This window comes from Lissotriton vulgaris, chromosome 1_2 (assembly GCF_964263255.1).
Source record: "Lissotriton vulgaris chromosome 1_2, aLisVul1.2, whole genome shotgun sequence".
Lineage (NCBI taxonomy): Eukaryota > Metazoa > Chordata > Amphibia > Caudata > Salamandridae > Lissotriton > Lissotriton vulgaris.
The window spans coordinates 174,473,687-174,486,913 of record NC_141686.1 but is presented as its reverse complement, the minus strand read 5'-3'; the positions used below and the strand labels follow the sequence as shown (position 1 = coordinate 174,486,913).

General features: G+C 47.3%; 2 protein-coding genes across 2 annotated transcripts in view; one reads left to right on the top strand and one right to left on the bottom strand.

The window, feature by feature from the left end:
* LOC147734803 (cathepsin S-like) overlaps window positions 1-3,669 on the bottom strand; it is a 37,212-nt gene extending 33,543 nt beyond the window's left edge. The window contains exon 1 of the mRNA XM_086953074.1: window positions 3,544-3,669. The gene's annotated coding sequence lies outside the window, so the exon portion shown is untranslated. The remainder of the gene's footprint in view (window positions 1-3,543) is intronic.
* LOC147734802 (interferon-induced protein with tetratricopeptide repeats 5-like) overlaps window positions 1-13,227 on the top strand; it is a 48,656-nt gene that overhangs the window by 1,666 nt on the left and 33,763 nt on the right. The gene's annotated exons all lie outside the window — the stretch shown is intronic.

Below are 13,227 nucleotides of genomic sequence, written 5' to 3'. Positions count from 1 at the left end.
AAGGTGAGGATGTGGCAAGAAGGGAAAATAAGTCATTAAACATAAATTACCTTCCCTGCTCATTACGTAAGCAGCTACCTACCTAGTTCAAGTTCAAGTTCAGGAATTTATATAGCGCACTACTCACCCAGAGGGTCTCAATGCGCTTGAGGGAGGGAAGGCGAATTATTTGTCGAAAAGCCAGGTTTTTAGCTGCTTTCTGAAGGAGAGGTGGTTCTGTGTAAGGTGGAGGTGAGTGAGGAGAGAATTCCAGGTCTTGGCCGCTAAGTAGGAGAAGGATCTTCCCCCCATGGTGGATCTGTGAATGCGCTTCGGCGAGTGTTTGATTGGATGATCGTAGTTGGCGGGTGGGTGTGTAGAAGGACAGTCTTATGTTGAGGCATTCGGGTCCTAGGTCATTATCAAATGAAATCTCTTTATTGTTGCCATAACTGCACTTTCCCATTTCTTTATAAACTATCTTGCTTCCTCAAATTTACTTAAAAATGCACCATTTGCCCCCTCTTATTGGGGTTGGGCTCACTTGCTACGCTTACGACTGAGCACTCATACAGAACTCTTACGCTCACCACTTTCAAATGTCACCAGCCGCCGCTGCCCACAATTTGTCAGCGGACCGTAGTCACTGCTCTCATTTTGTCCACACTCGACTACTGCAACAGCCTGTATTTAAATATACAGGAACGCTTCATGAACAAGTTGCAAATGCTACAAAATGCAGCTGCAAGGCTGATGACGGGCACTCCCAAATATGCCTCCATTGCTAAGGAACTGAGAAAACTACACTGGTTGCCAGTCAAGAATCGAGTGCTTTATGAAACTCTTAGTACCGTGTTCAAGGCACTCCACAGGAAAGGCCCAGATTTCCTAAAACGGAAATTGCAGTGGTATATACCCGGTAGAACCCTGCGCTCCGGAGGAGCTTAGCTGGTGACTGTGCAACTCATCAAAAAATCTTCATGAGGAGGGAGAAGCTTTATGGTACGCACAGCTAAAGCGTGAAATGAGCTTCCCCCCAGTTTAAGAAATGCCCCGAACCTAATCACCTTTCGGAGAGGACTGAAATCCTGGTCTCTTGATTTGTTCTCAGAGAAATAGTGGTTCAGCGCTAGAACACCTTCGGGTAATTGACACGCTTTATAAATAGTGATAACATAACATAACATGTCTTGTGACCATTGGGAGGAATCCCTTGGTAATGCCCACAACCCTATTTTCACATGGTCTGGCAGGGTGGAAGGGTTGTAATTAGATGGCGGTAGACCCCCTATCTCCACCTCGATAGGAATCAAGGGTCAAGGATTCCTCCCAGACTCCCACATATGCCCTGGAATGGGAGAAACCGATCCCAATATCTCTTTCCAAGCCAGCCTGGTAATCCCTTGGAGATCCCAGGGTGGAGTGAGAAAGCCACCCCAACACAAGGGAAGTTGCAGGGATTGCTTTACCGCCACCGTGGTCCTAGGGCTTGGAGGTCTTCACCATCTTCTGTTTATAGCAGGTGCCCAGCAAAGCCTCAGGCAGAAAAGTGATGTAAGCATCCATTCCCTGCTATGGCCCAACCACCTTGAAATGTAGGGTAATTACTGCCAGGGAGTGCTAGTGTGGTGTCTGTGCAAGATGGTGTCAGGGTTTAAGTCTGGGTCGAGGCACCTCTTCCTGAAGCAAAACCCAGGCCCTGCGGTCATCTATGAGGTGTGGCACTAGGTTAGTGGTACATTTTTACATTACCTAACGGGACATATTACAATTTTGTGAAATATATGAAATTTTGTTTCACACCAAATTCATACTTTGCGAGATTCTGCCTTTATAATCAAAATGTTGCCCAGGCCTACTTACTACACAAACATGCACAGTGACAAGTGAGAGGTTTTTGAACGTCCTCATGTGACTTCTTCATTAATTCCACACCACTTAAACAGGCGCTCTAACCACGAGCTGCATTTTTGAGCAAAGAATGTTTTCATTTTATAATTTTCAGGCGGGAGACTCCCTATTTTTGAATCCAAAATTGTTTTATTGTAGGTGTCTAGTGACAACGCTGCTCTAGTACCAGGCTCTCTGCCCCCTCCCCCCTCCGAACCCTGCGCAGCCCCCTAGCCCAATTTTAATCAATGGTGGGGAACCATCCTACAATTGCTAAAGGCCACTAAATACATTTTTATAAACTTATGATGTATTTTTTATTAAGCATGAACTGTGTTTGACTTGTACACTTTTATAATTTTTATTTAAAAATCGAACCAAATTTGACTTGCTTTGTCTTGTCATTGCCATGTTTGCGCTGTATTAACAACGCAATACAAATTCCAGCAATAGCAGGGAAATCGCCGTTTTGCAGGGAACATCTCAAAACGGTGATATGCTTGATGATACGACCCTACGTTCGTGACACAATAATCCTCCTCCCATGTTACACATACATTAGTCATGATTTTAGCAGACGTTAGGTTTTGGCGAAAACCACGGTTTTCACCAAAAACTAATGTCTGCTAAAATGCTGTGGGCCGCCTTGTAAATATTGCGATGTGCACTTAGCGATATTTTACAAGTCCCCCTGTGTGAGGTACGTCCAGTGACGCCCACTTTGCATCTCATTAGAGATGCAGAGCGGGGCGTCTGGGAAAAGGCTGCTAACATGCGCTAATGCATGTTAGCATCCCCTTGTAGATAGGGCGATAATATTATCTACGCTTTTTTGGCTTTTAAAGCCAAAAAAATGGAGATAAGGCCCTTCTTGATATGCCCCTACTTGATGTGTAATCAAATCCAAGTGGGACCAGAAATGGAACAAAGTAGCCATTCTCAAACTGCCATGGGCTTGTTGGACAGCCCTTGCAAACCATGGCAAAAAAGAATTGTAGAAGAGACAAGTATATAAAAAGCTCAAACTGCCTGTAACCAGACCTAAAAATGACTTCACAAATAAGGCTAAACTAAGCACAAAAAGTTTAACCCCACCTCATTGAATATGTTTAGGCTGAATTAAAAAGTACAGCTAGTATCAATAAATTTGTTTCTTCATATTTTCTGAAGTGGATTCTAATATCTCTGCTCATGCTCCATATCTGTGCTTGTTGATTTTATTTTCTAATTATTGCTGTGTTGCTATACTAAAATCCTCATTCGTGTCACTTGCTTGTAACACTGAATCACTGCAGCCTCAGAAAGCATGAATCTCAAATTATATGGGTGTGCTTTATTCCGTATAATTTATTGAAAAGTTGCTAGCAATTCGATCTTACACTTCCAGGCTCACTGTCTTGTCTTCTGAAATATTCTTAAATCTCTTCATCCTAATTAACTCTCATTTCCTTACTTCCCCTATTTTGTTTGTTGAGCCCTCTTTTCATCCTAATTTAAAATCTGGCAAAGCTCTTAAATAACAAGTGAGACACATTCAAATAATAGCATTCTTTAACATCTCTAGCACACAAGTATCCACTGCCATCACTGTGAGAAAACATTTAAAAAAGATCATAGATTTACAATAGCAATTCGCAAGTCATCTTTCTTCAGATGAGCCTTCTAATAAGTTACCTGACTGGTAGGCTTGGCCGGGCTTTGATCTTAGTCGCGCTCTCAGTGGTCCCTTCTGGAGAAGGATGCCCAAGTCTTTTGCGCCGCCATTTTATAGAGGACCCTGAATCTGACAAGAGCCCTGATTTCCTGTCACCATGTCCTCAGCCGGTGGGCGGGCTGTGGGAAGATGATGACCAGTGCAGATGAGGCCTTATCACAACGGTCCCCTCAAACGTCTGTCAGTATCTCCAGTTCAGATCCGTTCATGTTCATAATCTCCATCCAGCGCCAGCCACCCAGTGACCACAGCTTTCATAACTGCTGGCGACGAGCACATCACGATGGAGGGGTCGCCGGCCTGTCCACTCATGACCTTAGATTACATCATAGGGGCTTTGTGCTCCCAATATTGGGTCTAGGTTTCTGTAGAGAAGTCATGTTAGGGTCAGGAGTGGGGATAAACCAACAAGAGGTACTCAGACTTCAGCCAAAGGCGTATTGAGGGCCACCTCGAAGCCACACACGGGTGCATTAATCAGGGAACGGGCAGCGTGCACGAGACATGTGAAATCTAAAAGAGTTTATAACACACAATGTCAGAATCGAAAGGGTTGGCTACCTTGTGTTAGTTTTTGTTGTGTGTTGCTGTGTTACTCTCGTGTTGTGATATTGCAGTTGTTTTTGTACTGTTTTGGGTGTCGTGCTGTGTTGCTAAGTGGCCCTGTGGCATACTGCTTTTTGCAGTTTCGAACTCATTTCTCCTGATACTCGCTATCAAGGCAGATTTACACATATTTGTCCATCTTTTTTTGCTATGAATTTTAAGCAAAAATTTAAAAGGCAATCTCGCACAGTCATGTTGAGAAACCTTTTCACACCATGAAGCATTAAACAGCAGGCACCCCTCCCCCATGGGGAGGGGCAATGTGCAAAATAATCTGGCGCAGGGCAATTAAAAGGGAAATCTAAGTAATCCATGCTGTATTACGGCCTGACTGGAGCAAAGCCACTGAATCCAAACCAGGTGTATGATGGAGCCGACCACTGGATATTCCTCTCAGTTACTTTCATCCAGACACGTCTAGTAAGGCCGCAGGCATGTACCGACCAGGCAGGGCATGTACCAAACAGGCAAAGCATGTACGGACTAGGCCGGGTGTTAGACCTGGCATAATTGGTGTGGGTCTCCCTTCCTCTGTTTGCTTCCTATCTTTTATGTTGGCTGGATATAGATGCTCTGGGGGCTGTGCCACTGCTAATCAGTGCCACAGCGCGAATGCTCTCTGTGTAAAGATAACTGTATGAATTGGGATAACCATAATGCCTAGGTCTGTATAGCATGTTCTAATAGCGAGTTACCCTCCATTCCACTGTTTACTATTGTGAAGTTATTCGTTCTCATAGGCCACAATGGGCAGGATGAGGATTACCTTTCATAATCCTATCTGACCCCAGGAACCTGATAGGAAATTCAAATATGATATGTTTAAGCTCAGGACATTGAGCTACACCTTTTAGTAAGACCCTTTCTATATCCCATGTTCGAAAATGCCTCTTCTGGAAACGGGGTATTTTCTTACCTAAGCTTTCCTGTAGGCTTTGCTAGTATGTGTATTGGCCATCTGGTTTTGGAGCAGCAGGGCCAGCTGGGTCAGACCTGGCTGGGGAGAGAGATTGGCATTCAGCGCATGGGAAGGGGTGACTCTTTGATCTGAGCAGGGCCGTGCCTGGCAAAGTGAATGATGGCTCCACCTCCCACTGGCGTCTGATAGTAGACCCCCTGTGACTGTGGGACGGTGGCGGGCTGGAAAATCAGGCAAGGAGGTCGGATATAGTGGGCAATGGCGTTTCCTTTTATTATGCAAGAACTGAGTTAGTACAATGTTGGGAATTTGTAGGTCAGAAGTGAAGCTCCGGGAGATGTCGTCTCGGTCTTCTTTAGGGCCTCGGTGGGTATAGGTTCTCCTGGGAGGTTGAGTGCTGGGGCGGTCCTCGGAGGTAAAGGAGACAACAAAAAAGGAGCGGTTAGTCCAGCTGGACCTGTTATGGTACAATCCGTAACCAACACTGGGAATACAGTGGAGGGACTCGAGGAAAACGACCATGAGGGAGGGAAGGCGGAACGGAATCAGGAAGGGAGGGAGAAAAAGAGAGAGAGTGTCCTGTGAGGGTTCGTGATGGGGTAGCCTATACACTAAGTGCTGTACCAGTGGTGACGTGCTGTACAAGGATTTTACAGTGACGGCCAGGCCAAGTGACACTAAAGAGAAACGGATATTTACAATGCACCTAGTGTGCTACAGAGGTGGATTCGCTAGTACTCACATGCTCCGCCGCAACTCTCCGAAGAGTTGCGGCCGCTCTTCAGCCACCTCCTCTGGACTCCACCAGTCCTCGCTCCACACGTCTTCTCCTTCGTTCGCCTGTTCTGCGTCAGCTCCAGTGCGAGTCTCCTGCCACGAGATCGCTGCTCCGACGGCGTCTCTCTCTCGGCTTCTGCTTTTTCCTGGTTCCGGCGGTGGTTCGAAGGAGGGACTTCCGGGGTCATGGGGTTGTGGTTCCTGGAAACGGCTGCTCCGTATTGGTTCCTGAAAGACAGAGAGGGGAGGGGTGCTGGTTGTCAGGGTTGTATCCAGGGACGTCTCACTGCCGGTTGCCGCGAAGGGTGAGTGTCCGAAACCAGGAGGTCCGGGCGGGGTCTGGGACGGAACCGCATCACACCCCCTCATTCTGAAAGGACAGGATCTTGCCTCGTAAACCACATGCTCCTCGACCCCACCAAAATGGTTCTGGCTGGATTTGTGGCTTTAGAGAACAAAGACTTTTCAGGTTTAAAATGCTGCGCTGGAACCTTGTTCAAGTGTGTTCCTTCTGGATGTCAAGACGAAACTCTATCTGAGTGAACAGAGGAAAGGACTTTGTTAACTTTCACCAAGCTTGCTGAAGAAACTACCCCAGGGCCTGAATCAAGAGCGTCTCCTGCTGAAGTCTCAGGGACATTAAACTTCACCCTGTCACACGTCAGAATCCCTGTGTGAGAAATTCTACTTGCAGGTGAAGCCTCCGTCGAGTAATCCGGAGCCTCTAGTTCTGCTGTGAGGAGCGCACACTGGTAACCCTTGTTAACTCTATGTGTGGGTCGCTGCAGCTAAGAGACAGTTGCCACCGCTGAGAGCCCGCCTTAATTTGAACGTTCAGAACCTTAGCTGAATCTGTGTAAGCTGCTGCAGCTAAGAGAGAGTTGCCGCCGCTGAGAGCCTGCCTTAATTTGAACCTTCAGAACCTTCACTGAATCCGTGTGGGCCGCTGCAGCTGAGAAAGAGTTGCGGCCGCTGAGAGCCCGCCTTGATTTGAACCATCGGAACCTTCGCTGAATCTGTGTGGGCCGCTGCAGCTAAGAGAGAGCTGTAGCCTGAGTGCCCACCGTTGTGCCAGCCTGGTCGAGATCATCCTTTGTCCTGTGGGCCGCCCAGCTAAGAGAGAGCCGCTGCTGCTGAGTGCCCGCACCTTTGCCAACTTTGCATCATCGTGATTTGTCCTGTGGGCCGCCGCAGCTAAGAGAGAGCTGCTGTTGATGAGTGCCTGCACCTTTGCCAAATGTACATCATCGTGATTTGTCCTGTGCACCACCGCAGCTAAGAGAGAGAACTGCTGCCGCTGAGTGCCCGCACCTATGCCAACTTTGCATCATCGTGATCTGTCCTGTGGACCGCCACAGCTAAGAGAGAGCTGCATCCGCTGAGTGCCCGTAACTTTGCCAATGGTGCATCATCGTGATTTGTCCTGTGGCCCGCCGCAGCTAGGAGAGAGCCGCTGCCGCTGAGTGCCTGCACCTTTGCCAACTTTTCACTATCGTGATTTATCCTATGGGCCGCCGCAGCAAATGGAGAGCTGCTGCTGCTGAGTGCCCGCACCTTTGCCAACTTTACCTCATCGTCATTTGTTCTGTGGGCTGTTGCAGCTAAGGGAGATCTGCCGCCGCTGGGTGCCCGGATCTTGTTCACCATTGTTGCAGATTGTCGCTATCGTCTCATGGGCCGCTGTAGCTAAGAGAGATGTACTGCCGCTGTGAGCCCACCACGAAGCTGCACAACAAGAGTCATCCCATCCCTTGAGAGCCTGCCTATCCCCGAGTGCCCGAATCATTGTGGGTGCACGCTGCCGACCACTGTAGCCAAGACTTGTGGTCGTTGGGAGTCCGCCTGTCACCGTCTCTGCTTCTTTGAGAAGCTGCGTGCTGAGTCCCCTTCCAACGGCAGGTATCTGGTGTGCAACGGGTCGCGTAGGCCCCGGCCTTGAACTCAGTCAGTGCCACATTCTGGTGACTACGTTATTGCATTTTTGAGTCTCTACTGATTTACGTGCATTGTAGCTTGTTAAAACGCTTTGAGAGTCTTGAGTTAAACTTTAGATAAAGATACTATTTTTCTACACCTACTTGAGTTGTGTCCTTTTGTGGTGTCGTTACTTCCTTATCGTGCATGGTCATAAAGGGTTCACAAACTGCCTCTGACATTGGCCTAACTGCTCGTGCTATTTTACCACAGGGTTGAGCAGGGGTTGTCAAAGGGGTAGCTCACTTGCCCTGACTTAGGAACAAGGGTCCCTATTTGGACACTGGCACCAGCCATTGCCAACCAGAGACCCCCCATTTCTAACACCGGGCATGTACCGACCAGGCAGGGTATTTACTGACCAGGCAGGGCATTTGCCGACAAGGCAAGGCATGTACCAACCAGACAGGTTATGTACCGACCAGGCAGGGCATGTTCTGACCAGACAGGGTATGTACGGTCCAGGCAGGGTATGTACCGACCAGGCAGAGCATGTACTGACCAGGCAGGGCATGTACCGACCAGGCAGGACATGTTATGACCATGTAGGGCATGTACTGACCAGGCAGGGTATGTACCGACCAAGCCGAGCATGTACCTACCAGGCAGTGTATGTACCGACCATGCAGGGCATGTACCGACCAGGCAGAGTATGTACCAACCAGGCAGGGATGTTCTGACCAGGCAGGGCATGTACTGACCAGGCAGGGTATGTACCGACCAGTCAGGGCATGTTCTGACCTGGCAGAGCATGTACTGACCAGACAGGGAATGTTCTGACCGGGCAGGGCACGTACCGACCAGGCAGGGCATGTACCGACCAGGCAGGGCATGTACCGACCAGCCAGCCCTGCGAAGTACCACGCCTTGTGGCATTTCAGTGCTGGGCACAGCTTACTTCCAATGAGGTGCCATATCACACAATTCAAGTTCATCTGTCAGTGCATTATTTATGTCTTGAGGTGCTCTCATCGCGCTGGCATTAGAGCCAGCACAAGCTATAAGCCCCAGTCCATCTTCGAGTACATGCGAGGTTGCCATGGATATGGCACAACTAGGACTTGGTTGGCAGATACCACTGCCCCACTAGTGGTCTCATCAGCATGTGTGTTTGTGTGTGTGTGTGCTCTGTTGCTTGTCTAGGCTGAAGCTGTCTACATGTACCAAAGGGGTGTCGAGCCATGGCGTGGATCAGACTGCAATATTCACTCTCACTGATGCTCACTTGACTTTGCATCTTGTGGGAAAACAGCAAATACCATGACTGCCGAACAATGTATTGCCTTTGCAATGCAGGCGGAACAACAAATGCGTCTGAACAATGCACTCCATTTACAACATAGTTGTTTCAACGATGTTAGGTAAAGCGGCATTGGATTTTAAAGTCCAATGCTTTCCTTACTGTTGTGGGGACTGGAATTGGAATAGTAAATTATAGTATTGCAAAGACTAGCACCCACCTAAGTAAGGCAAGTTGTTGCAACGAGTTAAATCGTAAATGGAATGTGTGCTTCAGGCACATTTTTTGTTCCACCTGTGTTGCTAAAGAATACCAGGGAAAAGAAAGCGTGATTGTGTCATACAACATATCAGCAGCTGTCACACACTACTGTGAAGCAGCCAGCCTGCTGCGGCAAGCAGTGGCGTAGCAAGCAGGGGTGGTCATCCCTCGGCGGTGTGAGTTTGAGGGCGGCGGCTGACGCCTTCTGCTTTTACCTGAGGGCGTCACGGGGCAGCAGCCAGGGAATCGCCAACCAGCTGCAGTAAGCAGTGGCGTGACAAGGTGGGTTGTCCACCCCAGGCGGCACGCGTTTGATGGAGGCGCCCCCACTCTTAACTGTGGGCATCGCGGAGCGGCGGCCGCAGGAATTGCCACCACCCCTCCCCCGCTTTTAGATTGGGCAGCCGCAGGCGGCAAACCCGGGCCACCCTGCGGCCTTACACCTAGCTATGCCACAGGCAACAAAAGTGTATCATTGTCTGCAGCACCGAATATTCTCCCGTTCAGCTGCAAAGTATCAGCACATCTCCCTTAAAGACCCTTTAAGATGTCAAATGAAAAGGTCTCTGATCAATAAACTGAGATTATTATATACTCAATATTAAAGGTGGTCAACATTGGCACTCATCTCAATTAATAAAACAGAAACCTCACATAACTTTGGTAAAACAACAAGTAACTCTATCTTTACATGCTAAAATGCATATGGTCATTTCACAAAAGTGAAAATAAAAATACAACCAGAATTGAGAGAGTTGATGATTTTGGAGTCCTCCTTAACCTAGGAAGAGAACCAAGCAGATGCCTTGAACACAAAGAGCACATCATGCTGAACGATTCGGTGGTTGTCCCACCCCACTAGGAAGACCCCAAACACAGGGGCCGATTCACAGAACTAACTTAGGACAAAATCCTAAACTTACTACTTTTGGTATTCACAGAAGTTAGGATTTTGTCTTAAGTTTGTCTTAAGACAAACATAAGACAGACTTAAGACAGACTTAAGACAAAATCCTAACTTAAGTCTGTCTTAAGTTTGTCTTAAGACAAACTTAAGACAAAATCCTAACTTCTGTGAATACCAAAAGTAGTACTTTTAGGATTTTGTCTTAAGTTAGTTCTGTGAATCGGGCCCACAGTTATGGGCAAAAATACAATCCCAACTAAAGGCCCTGCAAAGCATTATGGGACGAGATTCTAGAGTACAGTGAATTTAGGACCAGTTTTTCTCAGAACTTAACTTTTCCCTGCATCATGCAAGTCAACGTAAGGCAAAGCAAGTGCTTAAGTGGGATTTACAAAGCTATGTAAATCGTTAGTTGCACGACCTTGTGGCACTTTCTACCTGCAAAGTAACAACCACATAAACTTAGCTCGCTATATGGATGGAGCTAGGCATTCCCATGCATCCACCCATGTATTTTGATGCAAACCCAGATTTACTAAAGTCTGTAAACCTGGGTTTGCTCTTTTCCTACCTTGGTGTAATGAGGAGAAATATCTATATTTCTCCTTGTTACTTCTGTACATGTGTGCTGCATCTGCAGCACTCATACAAAGAGGTATATGCCTCTAAGGATAGTTTTTGTGCAGGAAGGTACAAAACTATCCTGACCACAATGCAGACAGCAAGTTCCCTTGCTATGTAGCATTACATGAAAGCAGTGGTGGCCACTTCGGAACGGAAGTGGTGGGGTGGGGGAAGAAAAATAAATTAAAGAAACGTACTTTTGGTCGCCACCTCCTATCCTCTGTCCTCAATCGGCACTGCAGCAGGAATAGAAGCACCGAGGCTCTCCCAGCCAACTACAACGCTGCATGACCAGCGTTGTGATTAGTCAGAGCTGCCTGTTTGGCTGTTCAGGCAGTGCCTGGGGGCCTGGGCATGCTCTCCACCGGGCAGTGCAACACAACCAGGTGGAGAACATGGTAAGTGCACATGACTGTTTGGTTGGCTCAAGTTAGGAGTGCAAACCACTCCTCAGTCTGGCTAGCTCAGACCAGCCTCTCCGCACCTGACCTGACTCCTAGTCCCTCAAGAAAAAATAAAATGATGATAACTTTTTGTTATTATCATTTTTTTTGCACTGCTCAAAGAGAAGAGGGGGGACTCTCTTCTGCGTTAGCGGAGGAGCTGCCACTGCATGAAAGTTTAGTAAATCTGGGCCTTAATGTGTATGTGAGATCCTTGCATGTTCATGTCAGGATAGAAGCTGAACGATTGTGTTGGTCAAATCAGGGCTTTATGATTTCCCTCCTGCCTTGTGTGTGCAGCAGTTGTAAGAGGTTGCTGCTTAACACCGTTAATGATGGCGTTTATCTCTGTTATCGGACGTTTCACACTGAAAAGTATATGATACAATGTAAGCACATGATTGAGTACATGATTGGCACTTAAAATGGGACATCTTGAAATCTCTGCAATTTTTCTAAGATTGGTGTTGGACTTGACCCTTTCTGCAGGGTCACCCCCAAACTTGTTGCATTCACCCTCCAGTTTTCTGAACCTGTTTTTGTGGCTTTTAGGACTCTGCACACTTTACCACTGCTAGTCAGTGCTAAAGTGCTTGTGCTCTCTCCTGTAAATGTAGTAAAATTGGCTTACACCCAATTGGCGTATTTAATTTACTTATAAGCCCCTAGTAAAGTGGTACTACACGTACCCAGTGCCATTAAATTGAATGCTACTGGTGGGCTTGCAGCACTGATTGTGCTGCCCACTTAAGTAGGCTTTTAACCATGTCTCAGGCCTGCTATTGCAGCCTGTGTGTGCAGTTTTAAAGTCCGATTTCGACCTCACAAAATAAAGCTTTTGCCAGGCCCAAACCTTCCTTTTAAAGATATATGTCACACCTAGGGTAGACCCTACACAGCCCTGAGGGCCGAGTGCATTGTATCTAAAATATTGGACATGTACTTTTGAGTTTTATGTGTCCTGGTAGTGAAAAACTCCTACATTCGTTTTGACTACTGCAAGGCCTACCTCTCCAATAGGATAAGATTGGAGTTACCTTACATTTATTGACATGTAGCTTCCAATTGTTAATAGGTAGATAGGTCATGTTTGGTATATAAAGAATTGTAATTAAAAGTTCTCTTTAATGGTATCATTATATTTTAGTCACAATTCTGAAAATGCTACTTTTAAAAAGATGGAATTTTCGTGTCCTAACCATTTGGTGCCTGCAGCCTAATCTTGGGGCACATGACTAGCTGTATCTGGCAGTTGGTCTTTGTGTATTACTCCCAGGCAACGAGACAAAGGGAAGATAGTTGTTGGCAGGATAGGCCACTCTGAGTTAACAAGGGGGAGGAGCTGTCACATACCATACTTGCACATCACAAAGGCTCTACATGAGCACTCTTACAAGGGGTTTGATACTGATTTGTTTGTGACCCCTGGGGCCAGGACAGAGAGCCTGACACCTCAGGAGGGTAGAACCCTCTAGACACTTCCTCTACTTCAAAGTGGGCACCAGGTATAAATAATTGATCCATAGACCCAATTCTTCAGTGTGCTTCTGGACCTGTGGACTCTGCTAGGAAGAAGGACTGCTGTGCTGCATAAAGGACTGCTACACTGCTGGACTGCTGCTTTGAAAAACTGCTGCCCTCTTGCCTGGGTAAGAAGGACTGGACCTGCATCTTTGAATCCAGGATCCCCGAGTGATTCTAAGGGCTAGTTGGCTTGGTTCTTGAATAGAAGCCTCAGGAACATAACAAGCTTCAAACAACCTTGAACCCAGCACCTGGACTCTGCCATCTGTGAGTCCTGCACCCCCAAGTCGTGCCATTCTAGTGTGGAGCTTCGGAAGTGGGTCTGAAGCTGCTCTGCCAGCCCATAGTGGATCCAGCAGAACCAGTGCA